Genomic DNA, 17,924 nt, shown 5'->3' with positions numbered 1-17,924 from the left:
GTTATAGAGTTGAGCAAACCCACTGTGACAGTTGTGTAAAGTCGGACTTTCTGTCACTACTTTTTCAAAGCTAGCGTTCTTCCCTCAGCCCTCGCACAGCATTCATGGCGCTATTGATGATGTTGTACGGTAATTACCACGCTGCATGCCAACTACCTTGTTAAAACTACCAGCTCCTTGCTGCATTCATGTTCATTTAAAGCAATTATACTCGGGAAGCGTTGTTGCTGACATCACCCGCACATAATTTGCTGTCACATTCTGCCATCTGTTTATTTAGATCACAAATGTACTATAACTACATAATGCAAACTCATTCTGGCTGACAGGGAGGGGACTCCATCTGGCATGAATAATGCAACTTTAATCAGTAATAACGATTATTATGATTTTTAAGAGACTACTGGAACCCTGTGCAGAAAGCAAATATTGATTTATAAGAATGGAAGCTTAAAAAGAAGGTGAGGTAAACAGCAAATTAAAAGAAGAATTTTAACAGGGGAGACTCAGTAGGATACAGTTTGTTTGTTGGCTTTGGTGCTCACCCAACTGAATAAAAACGATCCCCAGGAAGTGGGTTTTATAAACTGGCTATCCCTGACCAACAGAAGAAGTGGGAAGGCAAAAGGGTAGGGCCCCCGGATGCACGCTCAAATAACCTTTTCACAACGTGCTTTGTCCTCACCTGAGCAGGAGCTTCCCTGCTAAGGGCAGCTAGGGAGGAACCACAACCCATGGACAACAGGGCCTCCTCTTGCAAGACCCTATTTTATGCCCGATCCTTCCTTGCAGTCAAATCTCACGCCTGTCTAGCTTAAGGGTCTGGAGTTGAGGGAGAAAGCCAGAAGTCTTGCAGCTAAATGCAGTATAAAGCAGTGCACAGATCACTTGTAACCACATATACCTAACGCAGAACAGGGCACCAGCTTGGCTGTTTCTTCCTTGTTCTGTCCCTGGATTCTACCTCCTTCCAAAACATACTTTATGCACTGGGCTTTTCACTGCAGTACCTGCAGTCAGACAACACAGAAGAAACTTCAAGCACTCCTCCAAGTGATCTCTAACTAGAGAGGCCGCCCACACTTCTGCAAAATCTACACTTAAAATAAAAATCTTCATATTTGAAACTCCTAGATGCTGAGCTGACCCTCGGTACACAGTCAGCTCTATTCCTACTAGAAATAAAAGTGATCCAGCATCTTCAAAAATAATTTAAAAAACTTTTTTAACTTGCACGCGTGCTTTCTGGTACATGACTTTGTTTGGCAGTGTCAGATGATCATTTGCATTTAAATAGAGATATTTAACAATATAGCAAGAAAAGGCTGCCAGTTTTCTTTTTTCTCATTGGGAACTCAAAGTATGTGCTTCATTGTTTTCACTTTTCTCAGCTGCACAGACACAACAAGGAGCTGAGCTCGTAGGCAGCACACCTCTGAATTGCATTGTTACATGCCCTTTTGAAGGTGAAATATTCTGAGAATTAAAAACAAAAAACAGACTCCCTCCAAAGAGTGTGTCTCTATTGGTTTGTTTGTTTAAAAAGAAAAATAACTTTCTTTGCTCTCAGCATGAAATGGTCCAAATTCTGCCCTCACGTAACTCCATATTTCACCTGTTTTTTCCCACTGTAATAAGGACAGATTGCTACCCATTAAAGATCATGTCTGTAAATCTAACACAAAAATAGTCCCATGGAAGTCAACATCAGTAGCCAGGAGCACAAGGAGCATTCATGTGAGGAACAGGTTTCACAATTAGATGTGTATGTAAGAATTAAACAGTAATAAATCTATTGGCCCCAAGACTGATGAGGTCCTTGAAATAATTATACTACTTCTCACAGATCTTTCTGTATATATTTCTTCGGATTTTTAAATTGTAGTGAGCCAACAGATTTGAGAAAAAATTATCAAACAATTCTTGACATAAAATAAATTATTCCTGTTATTCCTTGTGTCTCTAAAATATTCTAAATCCCTCCAATATACAGAAGTAAGGACTAAAAGAAACAACCAATGAAGAAATGGCAAACCATGAAACTGCAGAAGTGTTCTTCCTTTTGCTTTGATGCAGCAAAGGGTAAAGAGGTAGAACTCCTTCCCATGACTTCCTCCACTGGTTCTTGACATCAAAAGATGCTGAGTGTCCTAAAGTCCTGGTGGCAACTGGGGGGACCTACGAGCACTCAGCTGTTGTGAAACAGCCCATCTGTAACAACTCATCATATATATTCTTATTACAACCAAACAGTGATCCCAGAATTAGCTGGAATTTGGCAAAAGGAAAATAATTCCACAGGGCTCTACCTTGTAAGCACGACCTTGCCCATTCAGTTAATTCTTGCACATTAGCGAAGGCACACACAAAAAAAGTTGGGTTTTTTTCTTTCCTAAATGAGATATGGAGAGGAAGAACCTAGAAAAGTCTCCTGCCTCATTACAGATGTAATGCTAGAGTACATTTCTGCTCCTGAATAATAGCATTGTTTTGCATACACAATAACATTTTATTCATTAGATTGCAGAGGAGGAGAGAAGGAGTTAAAAGGATGCTTACATAATTTTTACAGGGTTTCTTATGAAATCTAAGTTTAGAAAGGGCAGATACCCACTGGAACATAAGAAATAATTTTGCTTTGGCAAATTCCACGTAGAAAACCAATGGCTCGTCTTCCCTTAGCCAATACTACCACAACAGTTCCTCATTATGGACTGTGGTGCAGAGTACCCTTGTTGTAACTTCCAGGATAGAGTTTTATCATGGGAGATGCTTCTGTTCTTCCAGTCGGGCAAAGTCACCAGCAGAAAATGTTTGCTTACTAGCTTGGGAAAGACCAAGGTTACTTCATCCTTGTGTTTTCCTGAGAATTGAGAAGGGCTTTCCTTTAGCTCCAGACTGACTTTATTATTTCAGGAACAGTAAAACCGCAAAGGATTAAGTTACTGACAAGACAAGAAAAATGAAGTCCTCCTCTTAGCTTTAAGCTCAGTGTAGTACAGAGAAGAAACACTGCTTCTTGCCCATCTGCCTCAAGCAGTCCTACCTCAGCAGAAGGAAAGCAGAAATAAGAGAAGAAATAGTCTCACTCTGCACAAAGCTTGCATTTACAGATGGTTTCTACCAGGTTAATAAATCATTAATAAATGTTAGCGTATCTGCAATACACTGATACAAAATAAAGTGGCTTTGATGGCTACAAGCTATGGTTATAAGCAGCCTCTTTACTTATCTAAGAGTCTGAAATAATTGATTAACTATCAAAACATCTATAAATCATTTATTAGCTTCTGCAAGCTACTTATAAACTCATCCTTCACCTAAAAAATTCACTTCTGCAAAAATGCTAGCGATGCCATATAGATGTTTCTAGACATAACTAGCCCTAAGGTCCAAGAAGTTCCAGGTATACTCTACAGTAAGAGTCCCAGTCTCTTATTTCCACTTAGAATGGGTTTAAATACGCTTGCGTGTTAGTTTTTTCTAGGCAGCTGAAACTCCTTAGATTTATGTATGAAGAGATAACAAAATCAAAATATAATTCAAACACTGCAGCATGGCATTAACAAGAATTAAAGATACTATTGTTGTGATGGATTGTTCTGCCTTTATCAGGCTGTAATGCTTTCCATGTCCTTGTCTGACTATTCCTATTGTCACACGTTCATTCATTCACACTTCTTTGTTAAGTAAAAATCATTTTGCATTTTCCACCAGTCCTGTGCTAGCCTTCAGATCTCTTCTATTGATTTGAAAGTTAATTACCTAACAGAGACTCACACTTTTCAGGATTTCCTTTCTTCATGGCAGGAGAGACACATGTCGCAAGAGAAAGTAAAACTTTCTGTAAAAGAGGAAAGTCTTATAGAAGTATCTAGTGCTCATTTTCTCTACCTCTCTGTAGAAGTGTTATGGGATACAATAATCCAAGGGTCAATTCCTCTACTTCTATCAAACCATGCTGCTTTCACTGATGTCAGATGAGTTCACTTCAGGATGTATCACCAAATAGTTTTCCAACACGGGATCAGTCCCATAAAATTCAGGCTTTTCTTTAACAAGCTCTACCTGCACCGATATTGCTACTTTTATTGTGGTAAATGGCAGCACTTCAACTGACCTTTCTGTCTCGTATCTGTGTTGTTGCTTCTACCCAAAATTCTCCATGACCAATAGAGGTATCCTGCACAAATATTAACGGGATCCCTTTACAGTGAACAGTTGAATAGTGGAAAAGCACTGCACCTTTTGTGGATGCTACCACCATCCATAAGTCAAAGTTTTCTAGCGCCCAGTCCCTAACTGCCAGGTCCGTGAGCATCCAGCGCACGGGGTCCACTGAGGCTCAATAACAGTGAAAGCAAACTCCCTCTAAAGATGATTTCCGATGGGAACTTCCAACTCTGCCATTTAATGCCTCTATCTTCCCCTCATCTTCCTCAGTAGATAAGAAGAGACACACACAAATGGAGAGGGACTCAGGCACAGGCAGCTGAAGAGAAACTGGCATGGGAGATAGGTCTGGGAAATGAAAACAATCCAAGAGATATGCCCTGAAAGACAGGCACAGGGAGAGATATGGGGACAGAGCGGGGAGAGGGAACAGAGATAAAACTGAACCAGCACGGAACAAAACAAAAACTGAATACCAAAGGGGGACGCATTTTCTTGAGTAATGTGTGATGGAGACAACCCTTGTGTGTGCACAGGGACTGGGTATCTGTTAAGAACTGTGAAATTGCAGAGTTTCGCTAGATACACTGGTGGCATACAGTTTTGATTTTAAAAGAGATTGGCCACCAGAGGTAAAGGAATAAATGGGAAGTCAAGAAGAGCATGTCAGCAGCACCGAACAGACTCAGCCTGGTGGATTCATATCTATTGCTGACAGCTCTGAGCTGATACGAAGGCTCACTGTAATGTTACTTCAGCTGCTACAGAAGAATGTCTTCAGGCCACAGTAACGACTACAGAAAGGGACCTGAGAGGGATAATGAAGACACTGGTTATTTTTCTCTGCCTGGAACAGACAGCACTAGTAAGGCTGTATGACTCGATGCATTAATTGGGGGTTTAGTCATCCACACAAAATAAAAACCTTCGCGTATGACACAGTCTAAAACTTTACACTGATTAAGCAATTAGGAGCTATTAATTATCACTGCTTACAGCTGTTAGCACGGAGCAATGTAAGTGAATTCCCCCCACTGTGGAGGTGAATTAGTTCCAATAAGCATCAAATGCCTTTCTGAACACACTCACAGGGATCCTGAGCAAATGGGGAGACACAGCTGGAAGGCTAAAAGGATAGGTCAAGTCATACCTGCTGCTTGGCAAGCTCATCAAGAACAACAAGCCCTCAGGAATCTCTCCTTGTAATCATTGTTAAAAAAAATATATTCACCTCCAGTAAGCCATAGATAACTGCCCATCCTCGCACACTTGCAGTAGAACCTCTGTTCCTGAACAGCAGAGCAGCTTGGTCTCTGTCTAATGGGGGTTTCACAGGGGTAAAAATGAAACACCCTCCCTCATATGGATCACCCTCAAAGCACACAGACCAACAACGACAGACCCCATCAGAATAGCCGGGTAGCTCTCGTTCTGCCTTTCCTTTGCGTGAAAGGAGAGGGCAATGTGCCATCATCTGTAGTTGTTAACGCTCACCTAGGATGTGGGGTTAAGCATTCCACTTTCTCCTTTGCTTCCCGTGATGAAGACTCTTACCTCCCAGGACAGCAACCCAAGAAACAGTCTACAGGTTGTTCTCTGGGAGGGGAGAGCACAGAGCAGGCAACCATTCCTCCTGATGACAGCTCTCCTGACGACACGGGGAGTTCATAAGCCCTGAAGGGAGAGAGGTGGACACAGAACGCAACCATTCTTGGCTTCTTGCCCCACAGCTCCGTGGTTATGATCACTGGAGAAGGGATACACCTAAGGATCAGTCCATGCCCCTGGGACTATTTCTGTATCTTATCTGATGATTACTTAATACTCAGAATTTGAATAGAAGGAGTAGAAAAGACCCCAACTCAGACCAACCTGGGGCAGTTTCCACTGAGGGGTGGGAGATGGGAGGTACAGATTTGAATGCCTTCAGGCAAGCTAGGAAACTGAACTCTCTCCCCACATCCTGGGCAACTCCTAAGCTGCAAATATATTTTGTGAAAGTGGAGAAAAGTCCTTCTTATTGAGAAAATATGAGTGTGAGCAGAAGACAGGTCTGTGGGGGGAAGGCAGCAGGCGAGTAGGGACTGCAGATTCCCAGCAGACATAAAAAAAGCCGACATCTTCTATGCCTTGATCTTCATTTCAACATTTCCCCCCATTTTGCTCCTGGCAGGTACTATTTTAATGGGCTCCCTCCTCTGCATGGAGGTGTCCTGAAGTACATGAATTTCATATCTAAGAAGCAGGCATTGTGATGCCTAACACTGTGACACCCACACCCTTCCTTGCCCTGGGATACTGCCCATTAGCTCTCAGTGAGAAATCACACCACTGTTAGAACAGATTTTCAAAGGAGTTGCACAGCAAACTCAAAGACGCACTGAAAAGTAGGTGCCAAAGCTGGCAATGTTCTTGTGCTTGTTTAATACCAACTCCTCCACCCCTCAAACAGATCAAGTCAGTCAATACCACATAAGTCAAAATAATGTCCTGTAATAATGTTCCTGTAATGCTGCCAAAGCAGTAATAAAGTTCGAACAGAGGGGCATACAGTTTTCATTTTTTAAACAAAGTAATAACCTCAAAGAAAGGAAATGAGAAGTCAAAATTGAAGTGGCTTTTAAAATTCATTTTACTTTTTCTTGATGCCATATAATATTCCTAGAGTCGGGCTGGGTGCAGTTAGGTGTGCTAATGTTTTAACCGACTTTTGACTCAATTAGATGGAAATATTAGAAAGGAAGTCCCTATTCACATGAAATTTGGAGTCCATTTTTAGACAAACTTTGGATAACTATCATAATACGCTTATTCAAATATAATTGTTTATTCAAAATGTATCTCTGGCTATTCTAAACAAAACTGATTATTACAAAACAATACTTGGACAACAGAAGCCCTTTCTCTGTTGGAAAACAATGCTTGGACATATACTCTGATATTTAGATTCAGTGTTTGCTATACACAAATATTCAATGAAAATAATCATACACACAAATTTAAGACTGCAATTTGCTGGATAATCTTCAGCTGTCAGAGATCTGCACAGAAGTGATACTGTGGACATTCTGTGACTTACCATGTAGGCATAATACGATGAATTCCGTATGAAGTTGTTTTCATATGTAGCAATTTGTATAAAACCACTTGAAAACACTGGATTGAGTATTTTACTCTGCAAATATTCCCAACAGTTCCTCTATGCTAGAACACTTCACTGATGATGGCTTTTATGAGGTTTTAAAGGTAGAATACAAGTTCCTACAACGGGACCAGAAAGAAGATTTTGAGATGTGAAAGCTCCTTTGAATACTAGTCCAAGGAGATATGATCATGGAGATCCTACACACAGGGACAGAAAGCATGAGGGACTGCAGGAACACAAAATACACTCTTCTTTTGTGTTTTGCTACTTCCTACACCTTTTCCATTGCTTAGCAGACAGAAATTTCCCTTCTAGTCACTCAGCTTCATTTGAAGCCACAGCACTGTCATCCTCTTCCTTGCAGAAGGTGTGAAGGGATCAGAGAGAAGCCCCCGAAATAGCCCTGGGTTTGAACAGACCAGTGGCTAGAGCTCTTTAGCCAGGCTGTCCAGAAAAGCAGGATAGGAACTTTAGTGACAGTATTGAGAATTTCTGCGAAAACAGGCATGTGTAACAAAATCCTTTAAAAAAATGCAGATACAATAGCAATAAAGGCTCAGGCTGTTTTTGTGTTTTATGCAAGCAACAGAACGCTCTGTCAGGAGAAGGCCATCACGGTATCGGCTGGCTCGTCCCAACATTGCGCCCACCCACTGCCACCGAGCGGCACACCTAGCCCCATGCCCTGCAGAGCAGCACCAACCAAGCCAACTCTGAGCTGGTGGCTGGGATGTACATCTTGCAGATCTAACAACAGACAACTTCAAAAGGGTGGGAGGCACACAGCAGCTTCAAGAACCAGTAGATGCAGTTAAGCAGCTGATTTTATAGTCTTTCTTTTCTTCCTCCTTCCCTAAGCAGCTCTTCAAAGGCAGCTAGCTAGAGCAGCTGGAGCTTGCTATGAAAGACCAGTTCCACCCACCCACCCACCCACTCACTACAAATCTGCCAATTACCATTCAATTAGACTATTTTAAATATTCGGAGTATTTGGAGTTTGTTTCCTACTTTCAAGAAACACTGGTGTTTGTGATAAAGCAAGCTGCTTATAATGGAAAGGGATGCTTTCATTTAAACTGAAAGTCTCTCCCTCGTGCAATATACTGCTTAAATGCCAATCTGCTTATAAACAGGTGGTATACAGTAATACATTATACACACACAGGTTGCCATTAAAAGATAAGCCTTTACCAACAGTTGCCACATGCTGCCATGTGGAGCACTACTTAAATTCTGTAGCTACAGAACTAGTGTCACTTTGTAATATTTCCGTACATCAGCACGGTGATCTGTGCCATTTAGTGAGTGACTTTCACGCTGTAACTGCTGTAAGAAGTGAGAGAGACACCAGTAAAAGATGGTCATCACTTTGGCAGGGACAGGGTTGGGTTTGGGGTTCGATATTTTTTGTTTATCTTTTTGAAAAATACATTTTTCACTGCAAAGAGATGCCCACGTCAGAGGTTCTTCAGAAACTGTTAAAGCTGGCTTTCTCAGTGCCCTCCTTTCTGTGTATGCAACTCCTAAAGACCCCCGGCTTTGTAGCAGTTCCCTTGCTAGATTCCTGGATTAGGCTCTGGCAGCCTACGGACTTCTGTCCTTCCCGGTGTTACTTACTTGTACTAGCTAGGTATACTTGTGTTTGTTACTTACTTTTTATTCAGTGAACTCAACTGTTAGAGGCATCGTATTTCCATCAAATGCCGTGTCTCCCTGCCTTTCAAATCTGTTTCAAGGGCATTCGCCAATTGACAAATCCCTTCTGAACACGCTGCCGAAGGCATTTATTAGGAAACTGAACTGATTCCGTTTATTCAAAACACACTGTTCCTGGTTGAGGAAAAACATTAGTGGCAACTTTAAGCAGTTCAGCTTGCCATACTAATGCACAACAAGTTCATTACATCACTCAACTTCATGTATTCCTCCATTTTCAGTTACATGTGCTTGGGAAAAACTATTTTTTAAAATCAGTTTTTTCTGTTGCTATATATGTCTTTCAATTCCAGGTAAATAAATAAATTCTGTCCTGACTAGAGATTCCTTAATAGTAGGAAAAGCAACCTCCATGTATGCTGAACAAAAGATTGTTGCGGGACTTTCTGGCTGTCTATATTCAGCTCTGATATAAATTTTCTTTCCAACTAAGATATCCATGAAACTGCTGCTAAAATGCAATGCTGCAAGCCCTTGAAGTGTGTTCCACACAGAAGGAGCTTTCACAAAACTGTTTAGTTATTTGTGGCTTTTTATCACAAAGAACAGCTTCTCCTCCTGGCTTTGCCACGGTGACACCAGTGGCAGGGAACGTATTCTGTACTGAGACCACCTGTCTGCGGAGGCCCTGTTCGCTGCTCTCCAAACATACATTTAAAATGTTAATTGAACTTCAAGTAATAACCTCAATGAAAGGTTATAATTTAACAAACTCTGCAATAACAAATGTCTTCTGTGCATACTTTTTGGAATGCCATTTTCTCCGTAGGTAGTTTCCAATTTAGATGTACACCAGAAACGATACACTAGCTATTCTGAAAGTTGGCTTTAAGCATGAATTAGTCACTTCCCTCTTTTCTTTTTGCCAACGTACATAAATATAGTGCTGTTACTCTGGCCTTCTGTAGAGCAAAATCCTTGTGCTTTGAAAAAGCACAAATATCTTGCAGGAGTAACTGGACAAAACACAGTTAGCTCACCTGTGTCTTGGTGCTGAGGGCCAGGGGTTTGATTTACACATATTCATTATTTACACATAATTGTCTCCTGTTACAGGAGCATCCACAGGTCTTTAGAAAGCTTTCCATGTACTTATATCTACACTGTGTCCACCTCTCCTGATTTTTTACGAACCAATGGCATTTTTACTGCGGGAAAGGACTCTTATCCTCCCTCCCACTCTGACGCAAGACTCCCCACTTCACCAGTGTGGCTTCCCAATGGTAGCAGGACTGGTCCTGCACAAGAGTCTGTTTTGGATGATCCAGTTGGAAACACTGGTGTGCACATGTGTAGCACTTTATATCATTTAGCTACAGCGTAACTGAGAACGGGTGGAAGGTTGGGACTTTTGGGAGAGATTGCAAGGATCTGAGGCACCCCTGTTCTTCATAACTATCACATAATTACTTCAGAATTAAGTACCCAATCATCTGACCTGAGTATAAATTGCCAGATAAGTCACTATGTGTAAAAATGATCCTTTTCTAATATTGCGACTACTGGTACAAAATATGAGTTACTGCTCTGTGAAGAATTACAAGGCCACTACTGAACATTAAATCAATGGGCTGGCGACCCATCAGGCCTCATTCTGTAGCTGCAACAAATGGCTGTACACAAATTCATCTACATCCCTTGCCAGCAACTCCAAACACTGATTTTTAACGCCCAACGGAGAACGAAGCTTATCACTTATACAAAATCAACTTACGCTTTTTGTGAAACACACTACAAGAATATACTATGTATGCTGAACGGGATGTACTTGAATCCACATGGCTGATTTTCTCCTATACCAATTAAAAAAATTTAAGGAGCTTTTGGCCCTAAATCAGTCTGATATATAAATTTCTACTAAACTAAGTTTCTATCAAATTGTTCCCATTTCTGCAATATTTTAAACAAATATCTTTTTAGAAACTGCATTACTCCTTTTGCTAGCATGTGGAAAACTTCCAGCAGAATATGGCCAAGCAAACTCTCAGTTATCAGGGCCGATGGGGTAGCAGGTTAACCTAAATAAAGCAACTCACAAAGGCAGTGTAACACAGAAAATGAAGAAAGGAAAAAAAAAATAATTGAGCCAGCAATGACTCACATCAACCAAAGACACACTATACAGAGATAAGTATGTCAAACTGGGCTGTAATTCTTCCAAACACACCTGCACTCAGGTAAGGTCGATCACAGCCTGGATTGACGGTACCAGGAGAACAGAGAGCTGACTTCATAAGCAACTGTGCAGCTGGCTAGTCCATCTTCTGTTCCTTTAATTAAAATGCAAAGCACTGGCTAAATGGTAAACATTTAATTAGATTTGTCTCTATGTTTCAATATTAATAAAACACATGAAAAATGCATTAAGAGCCAGCTAATTGGGGGTTCTCCAAAAGTAGCTGTAAATGAGCAATTATAATACAATTGGGGTGTGGTTCCCCAGGGATCGTCGCAGGACTGATGCTTTTTAATATTCCAGCCAAAGGTTTAGAAATTATTAAAAAATCCCAGGCAATAAAACACACAGATGACAGGAAGACTGAAATCCCAGCAAATTACAGTGAAGAGCAGCCAATATTAGAGAGTGAGCCAGGCTGGCGGGTAAGCTGGAGTCACTCACACCAAATGTCATTTATACAGCCAACCATAAGATTGCATATGCAGAATAAAGCATACAGGCTCCATTTTCTGGAAATCAGGGAGTCTCTAAAACACACAGATGTCAGAACTCCCTGAATACCACGTTCCTCATGTGAAGCTGAAACACAAAGGATACAATTTTTACTTCTACAGGATATTGGTTAAATCAGTAATAAAAAGCTATACACACTCTGGTCTCCGCCTTCTAAAAGCACATTGAAAAATACAGAGATTTTACACTGACGAGCAACTAAAATTATTCTGGAGCTGGAAAGAAATCCCTCGCTGTGAGAGATGTGAAACCCTCTATCTATTTAGTTTATAAAAAAAAGGGTTGGGAGGTGAGCTGGTTACACAGCACATGCCATTTGTGCAGGGAGAAAATGCTGGCTACAAGAGAGCTCTTTAAGCTAGCTGGGCAAGGTGTAAGATGCAACAACATCTGCAATTTAAAACTGTGTTCAAATTTGTAATAAAGACAGCTAGTATTACTTCTTTTAATACTAGGGAAGTAACCAGCTTCTCGAGGGACTGCACTTCTGCAAAGCTTCAGACCAGTGCCAGGAGAGCGTACAGTGGACCGAAGCCCCGTGTTCAACCCATGCAGTGGCTGTGGGAGCTCCAGCCACGTCAGGGCTGGGGCTGCTTCTGAAACTCAAAGCTGGATAGGAAGATATGCTGTGGCTAGGCAAGTTACTGAGCTCAACTCCAGGAAAGAAGACGATACACTTCAGGGCCTCCACACAGAGGAAATCAGAGCTAATGATGTTTCAAGGCTTCTTTTACCCTTGAAAAATCTATGAATCAATAGGTAAAAAAGAGGGAAGACATTTTAAAGCAGTATTTCCCTTGAATACATCATGGGACTTATTGAATCACAGGCACACAGCTGAAGACCAAGCCTTTTCTTCCTATGCATCATGTAACAATGTAGACGCACTTCTGGACAGCTCAGAACTTGGGTGTTTCTACATTACCAGGTGCAATTAGATACAACACAATGGCAGAGGAGTACTATGTTATGAACAGCAAGTAACTGAAGTTGTTCTGCTTGAAAAAACGTCTTGCCAAAAATTCCAGCTTTTTTTTTCCACAGCTGACAGGGGTTCAGTTGAAAAGCCAGATCAAGTCAAGGGAAATTTTTCCACAGCTCTCACTGCACTTCAGAGTCTGAGCAGAAATTTCAGTTCAGGAGAATACTTTAAAATGGGCTTAATTTTCACAGAGTTCAGTTTTCACAACTCTGGACACATGCCAACACACAGTACTGCTTTTTTCTTCAATAATTTCTTGAACAGCAGCCTTTTTTTTTTTTTCAAACTTGAAAATGGAAAGTATTTTTTAATCTTTATTACCCAAACAGTTACCAGGTCCGTCATGAACATGCATCCATATAATTTCAGTATTTTCAAATGTGTGATTGATTTATTTGAACCTATGCTACTAGCTATGCAAGCAACCCTAATGCAGTAATTCAAACCCTTCCAGCTTTTCTGTGAAACAAAAGCTCCAAGTAATGGTCCACTGCAAATTCTGATTTAATACTACAGTCCTTGCCAAATCCTGCAAAAGACCTCACCTGGCACAACGAGGGGCTAGTCCAGTTCCTGCTAACAACAAAACCGAGGAGAACATTGAGAGGACAGATCAATGCAGCTGGGCTTTCACTGGACTTTCCCTAAAGCTGGTCAGAGAGGCGTTGCCAACCAACCTATGAGCATTTTAGGAAATAAGGATTAGACTCTTTGCCTGTTTTATTTCTTGCACCATTGCTGGGAAGTGCACCTCAGGTTTCTAGCTCTGAAGGGCAGTGCTATAGCTCTTCAGTTAAGGGACTAAATCCAACAAGTGGACGTAGCAACAGGGGAATATGCTCTTGCAAAGAGTGGCTTTAGTGTGCTTGGCTAATGCTGGAATTCATGGGTTATTTTTGGAAGGAGAGAAAACATTTTCAGCATTGCAAAAACAAATTCAGTAACACATCCCTAAAGGGAAAATTTTGTTCCTTACACAGTTAAGCACTTTTGAGAACTCCCACTGCAAGGTGCCCAGCTTAAAAACCCCAAGCTGATAGCGTTGATTTCAGGTAAATGAAAAAGAAGGCTGCCTTCAGATTACAAATAATTTTAAAAGCTTCAACTACAAGATACAAGTATGGGGAGGCTCTGAAAACAGTAGATACTAGTATTATTTCAGCATACGAGTCAAAATGCCAAGCACAGAAGTATCTGTCGTGGGAGAGTTGAAGTATGCATGGTCCCTGGTACAACATTTGTTTACTACATTTCAGTGGTACACGCTGAGCTCTGCGCCAGCAGCCACTGGCTGTATTCATCTTAAGAGTAAGAGCATGTAATTCAAAGGCCTCTAACATGAACTTTTCTGCATGCATTTGATCAGAACATGAAGCAATGGGCAGAAAGCATTTCAGGCTAAAGAAAAAGAAAAAAGGAGAAGCAGCACTTAGGATTCATATGTCTGCAGTATTTCCATCATAGTGGTTAAGACACCATGGCTTTTTCAACTGGCTTCTTAACACTGATGTGACAGTGAAAGCCTGCAAAGAAGGGAATCAGAAAAGCTTTATTCCCAGAGTTCACTGGCCATACTCTCTTCTGTCTAGCACTGATGTAAATGAAGGGGATTGCCAGAGTTGGCAGATCCAAGGTATGAAACAAGCACAGAGGCAGAGGACTGATTTTATTTCAAAGCATCTTCATTTCACTCTGCCCTTTTGTCTTCCTCCTCTGCTGATTACCTTGGAGCAGCAGGGAAGGTTACAAGTGAAATTATCCCTGAAGTGGGACTATTATCAGCTCTTCTGTCTGGCTGGGGAAGGAGCAGCACCAGCAGATTGTAGTGTCGGCTCCCTCGCAGGGAAGATGAGCGAGGAGTGCGGCTGAGCCCTGAGCGCACAGGCACACTGAGGCACAGGTGCTCTGGGTACCACAGTGCATTTATATCAACCTGCTGGAGGCCACTCTGGCATCGGCAAAAACCCAAAAAGAGTTGGGCTCTTCTCTGAAGGTTAGGCCTTGTTCTTTCAGACACGTAAACACCTTGGGGGAGACTTTATGCCTGCTACTGACAGCTGGCAACAACGCTAGCGATGCCAAAACACCAAAATGTGGTTTAGGCTTTAGGATGATGAAGTATGGTGAAGTATCTGATTCTGACACTCATGGCAGTTCACAGCCTTTTGTCCCTTAAATATTCTCTGCCAGGAAGCACTACTGAGGTGGCCACAGTGAAACAGCCCTAACAATTCCTGGGGCATAAGCTACCCTCCGGTCCTGCCAGTCATGGCTAAACATGGCACATCAGCTGATGCATCTACCCAGGTCTTACAACATCACACATTTACACAGACTTTCCTAAACCACTAGTATGCACTTGGTTAAGCTTGAAACAGGAGGTTTGGCTGGTTTTCATTCCCAGATTGATACAGTCTCTCTGACAGACCTTCTCCCACTCCTGTAAAGGTTTTTAGATGAGCAGTAAAACCCACTCATTCTTTTCAAGATATTCTGACACAGGAAGTCCCAGAGGGCTTTCCTCGACATCTCTTGCACTTAGGATATTCTTGGTAATGCCAAGCAATGTGTACTTACTGAGTTCCAATGGACTTGACCAAGATTTGCGTTTGATAGGAAGCACCTGAGACTTCAGGCAATTTATGAGAGTCATGTAGAATAAACCATAAATACATATACGCGTTGGATCCAAAAAAGCATGAGTCCCAGTCTATGCAAAAATGTACCAAAGACTTTGTAAGGCAATGACCATCATTTGCAGCAGTGGAGAAATAGCAAGGTCGGGCCCAGCAAGCACCCACACTGCCTAGCAGATTATGAAAAGTGACATGTGAGCCAAATTTGGGAAGTATATACGTTATTTAATGATACTCTATACCGATTTCCATTCTAGGGTTATAATTCAATGTTCATTTCTCCAAGTCCTTTCTGCACCAGCACAAATAACTTGTCTTAATTCTTTCGTAAACTACCAGTGTGGCACATTCCCTTACTCCTACCTCTTGACAGGTAGTAATAATGTTCCACATTTGAGTGATTTTATTTGAAGGCTTTATATATATATACACACACCCCCTCTCTGTGAGTGTGTCTGTAATGCATGCGTGCACACTCACATGGACGGCTATTTAATTTTAGGCTATTTTAAATGGTGACTTCTGTACCTGAATTATTTTTTTTTCCAAAGCCTTAACACCTTTGTTAAAACATTTTAGCCATTTGTTGGCTTTCTGTGTAACAGGGTTTAGATTTTCACCTATGTAAATTGTGAAGACAGAAATGGTTTGGATTGGCTAATTTAATCAAATTTCACAGGACTCATGAATAGTATTGAGATGGAATCCAGTTTCTTGGTGGAGATGACTTATGTTTATTAAATCAAATACAGTCCAGCTGTGCTCTGCTCCATCCCAAGTAAGGAAAATTAAAGGAAAATTTGGATGGCTATCTTAGTGAAGCTGCCTTGGTACCTAACTCTTAATCATCACTGAAATAATGCTGTTTATCAGGTTTATCAAGCACAAATGGCAAAGCACAAGTTGTTCCTTCCCTATGTTTCAAAACAACTTGAAAGGAATGAGAAAATGTTTTGAGAAAACTGGACTTAGGTACATGCATTCTTTCATCTTGTTGTGGGAGCTAATACTTACCTTTATTACTTTCAGGGTGTGATTCCAAAAGAACTCAGCACTAGTCTTGTTCTGATTCCTCTGGAGTCACCAGTAAAACTTTCGTTAGCTCAAAAACACAGTATTGATGTTGGTTGATTTTTTAAAAGAGCTTATTACCTTGGTGTTGCAGAAACATTTGTCTTGAAGAACTGGCAAAGGTTAAAAGAAAACCCAATAACAGAACAAAACAGAGTAACAACCAAGTCTTTTTCTTGTTGAAGCAATGAATCATAAAAGGGTACAGGCATTCCCTAACCTTCAAAGGTTTCATCAGTTCTGCTCAGAACTGATCATCACCAGTGATGAGGTTTTTTAATATGTAAATAAGATAGCTGGCTGCATTACAACTATGTCAGGTTTCCAGCCAGAAGACAGAAGAGATGAGCCTCAGCTCCAGAATTGGAACACTGAGGAGCAGTGGAGTTTGGCAGGCTCATGAAGGAAGCCGTTTGTCAAGTAGCTGTGCTCTGGTTTTGAGGGTAGCAGGTGAGATACACAAAACCAAGTTGCCCTTATATAAAATCTATTATTCCAGAAAGCACTTGGTTAAAAACAAGTTGCTGCTTAGAAAATATGGGGACTCATCAAATGGTCTTTATCCAGAGTGTAATTTTTTTTTACCCCTGAATTCCTAACCTACAAATGAAGAACTGAAGTTGTTTCTTGGCTGTAGGGGAAGCTAAAGAGGCAATCAGTCATTTATACATCCTTGAGGGATACCTTAGGATACGGTAAGCAATCCAGAATGTCCCTATATCCAGAATGCTCATCGCAATATGTCTGCTGTGGTGTCAACTTTTGACATCAGATATAAACTTCTTCCCAGCCTATACCTGAATTTCAATGTTGATACATCCTGAGGGTACTGTTTAATAGCATAGTATTCAATTTGAATGCACTTTACTATATTATAGAATATTTTACCTAAAGACTTTGTATCACTGTCACCACCATTCACTAGAATTTATTATTGCTGCAAGAATCATCAAAATACTGCCGAAGGTGAATAACTCTAGGGAAGGGAAATAGAGAAACGGATCAAACAAATTAATCAAAGTACATGCATACTCCGAGTTTGAAATCGAGAGCATTAAAATAGAGAGAACATATTAAAACCAGAGACATATTGGCTATATTTTGAAGAGCATCCCATCCTCTACAAATTCTCTCTCTTTCTTCACAGGTATACACAAGACAACAGGATAACTATTTATTTGAGATTCATTGCTCATCTAAAGTCAAAATATCCGTGAGCTTGTAGCATAATTACTCCAGCAGCTAATTATGATGCCATAGACAGACCATTGTGACTCAAGGACCAGCCTGAGCAGCAGTAACAAATGCAAACAATAACGTCTGTGCTTCCACGGCAGCACAATGGCTTTAGTGATAAATAGAAAAAAGAATACGCAGAAGAGAGAAAACAGATGAGAGAAATTTCAGAAAATGTATGATTTTGTCAACAGACAAAGTGTTTTTAAGATTAGACTAAGTGTTCCTACAAGCAGTGTACAAATTTGTAGAATGCAGTGAAGAATGCAGGAA

General features: G+C 40.9%; 1 protein-coding gene across 1 annotated transcript in view; it reads right to left on the bottom strand.

Moving 5' to 3' along the window:
- The window catches only part of ERBB4 (v-erb-b2 avian erythroblastic leukemia viral oncogene homolog 4), a 419,420-nt gene that overhangs the window by 204,406 nt on the left and 197,090 nt on the right, over positions 1-17,924 (bottom strand). The window lies entirely within an intron of this gene.

The sequence above is a fragment of the Charadrius vociferus genome, unplaced genomic scaffold, assembly GCF_000708025.1.
Source record: "Charadrius vociferus isolate BGI_N301 unplaced genomic scaffold, ASM70802v2 scaffold136, whole genome shotgun sequence".
Lineage (NCBI taxonomy): Eukaryota > Metazoa > Chordata > Aves > Charadriiformes > Charadriidae > Charadrius > Charadrius vociferus.
Note: the sequence above shows the minus strand (reverse complement) of the source record. Positions and strands in the feature narration are given on the sequence as shown.